The sequence below is a fragment of the Dendrobium catenatum genome, unplaced genomic scaffold, assembly GCF_001605985.2.
Source record: "Dendrobium catenatum unplaced genomic scaffold, ASM160598v2 fragScaff_scaffold_390, whole genome shotgun sequence".
Lineage (NCBI taxonomy): Eukaryota > Viridiplantae > Streptophyta > Magnoliopsida > Asparagales > Orchidaceae > Dendrobium > Dendrobium catenatum.
Window position 1 is genome coordinate 5,700,239 of NW_021318852.1, and position 2,661 is coordinate 5,702,899.

Consider the following 2,661-nt stretch of genomic DNA (forward strand, 5'->3'; position numbering starts at 1 on the left):
CTTGCTAGACAAGGTGGGCCTTTGGGAGAAGGGAGGGGATGGGTTGGTTATTGTTAGATCGGTTCAGATGGATCGGCCTCAACGGCAAACATTTCGCCCTGCTAGCAGAAGTGACGATATTAAGATTCTTGCCTTTCGCTGATTTCCGCCTTTCAAAACTCGTACAGGTCCAACTATTAGACAGATAGTATATCTTTAATTCAGGAGAGCTTATATGATTTTTTTTATTTATTGGTATGCCTTTAAGTAGAGCGATGTTTTCTGGTTAGATTATCAGAAAGTTTGCTAATATTAGTTCTGGTCTTATCTTGGGATGTTTGGGCTCTAAGCCGGCGACAGAGATTGGGAGCGTCGGATCCATCCTCTCCAAATGAGGGTCCATTGTATCTTGCTATTTTCTTCCATCTATCATCAAAAAAGGTTTTCTTGGGTTTTTTTTTGTTAGTTCTCACGGATCCTTGAGAATTTGCATCGCCTTCTTCTCTCTTTTTTACTATTCAATACTTTGCTTTAAGCTTCGAAAACGCAATATCTCAAGAATTTGGCTTGAATAAGTTGAGGATGCACTATTTGTTTTTTTGTTGTTGTTGGTTGTCTTTCTGCTTTCCTCTTATTTTTCACAATTCCGCTGCATAAACTCGAAAGGATTGATACGAGGTCCATGATGTTGCTACAGCAGGGTCGATTCTTAGTGGAGAACAACAAAATTCTTATGGATAAATGGAGCTTGGAGGTTCATGACTAGCATATCACTACTGACAGCTAGCCAGCATTAAAGATTCTAGTTTTATTGAGCCTTCAAATGCAATATTTCACCACCCGGGAAGTGGGATCAATATACCCCAAACAGTGGAGATTGTAAATCTTACGCTGAATGCCTGTCTTTATCTGGGAAGGCATGAGCTTCCGCTTTATTACCCAAGCAGGTGTTGGCAAAGGTGCAGCATTGGAGCTCAAGTTGTTGCTCCCTGAGCCTCTTCAAATCGACCTCCACATCTTTTTTCCTCTATAGCGACCTCCTAATGCTACTAATTTTTATTAAGCCTTCCTCTCTAGTGGCTTCCTATGTTGCACCGATACGGATACGACGACACGGATACGACACGATATGAATACGGGACACGTCAATTCTAAAAAATATAAGATACGGGTACGGCACGGACACGACATTATAATTTAGAAATCATACATAAAAATTACGAAAGCAATCAAAGCATAATATTTGAAATTACAAAAAAAATGAAAGCAAAATTATTTGTAGCATTGCAGCTTATAATATCAAAATAAAAGTAAGCATTAAATGTCTAGTACAACAACAAAAACATTAACATAAATTGTTTAGCACCTGAAGTTTCAACTATTCAATAGAAGGAATGATATGATTAGCTTCTTCTGTGGTTTGCTTTGAACTTCTATATCATCTTCAATAAATATCATAGCTTCTAATTCATGCTCATCAAGTGAAAGATTAGCAATTTCTAATATTCCCATATCATCAAAAGACTCAAATCCATCTAAAAAATGAGAGAACCTCACTCGCAGCCGTGGAAGTAAATACGATGCGTCTTTTTTCAGATTTTTTTTTTGTTTTTCACGGACACGCGTATTGGATACGCGTGTCTTTTTGAAATTAAGTAGTATTTTAATTGGATACGGCTTTGCCGTATTCGACACCTATCAGTGCCGTATCGGAGGCGTATCCGTGTATCGGTGTATCAGATACAACACACTTCATAAATAGGTGTATCGGTGCAACATAGGTGGCTTCTTTAGTGAACTCCTTACACTACGAAGTTTAGTGGCATCTTTTGAACAACATTAATCTAATTGAAAACACAACTTTTCATTCTCGAGTAAAAGGTTTATTCTCGATTTCTCAAACTTTAAATCAATATTCCATCATCTCAGGTTATCTAAAGTAAGTTAATAACACATTTTTGATAATTTTAAGTTTGTATATATGTGACACAACTCCAAAAAATTTATGTGATATGCATGAATCTAGAGATAATTTTTGAATTGAAAATTTTTGGAATTAAATTCAGGATAATTCGAACTTCAATTTCAACAAATTTATAGTCAAACTAAATGTTTCAACAAGATTAACCTATCAATACTACAAATGATTCGATCAAACTCCAAATGAGCTCAAATTATATTTGAAAATTTATAAACATTAATTGATGAACCAAACGGCCTCTAATTATAGCATGATTCTAGTCAAATTCGAGCGGCTTGACAAGATGTATCTAATGAGCTCAAGATCAATCGATTCTGACATCATTAAGACACTCAGATGTTGGCTAAACTATTTATGATCAAGGGGATCAATTTCGGCCCTATGTTGTGCTTTGAATTCTGACCAAATTTGCAATAAATGCTGATATCAAAAAGCTTATAAAGAGGGCTCCATTCTCTACAAAGGGAAAAGAGGTGGAAGAGCTTAAAGAACTAAAGAGTTCTCTTATATTTTCCAACTATCACCACCATGACCATCACCTACAACTATCACCATTGCTAGATTTCGGTCAACATTGAACACTGTTCTTAGGCATTTATTATTTGCCTATGGACGCCAAACAATTTTTTTGTCCAAAACTAACATGTAAAAACATATTCTACTGACCAAAATTTTCTAGCATGTAATAATATGCATCTTTG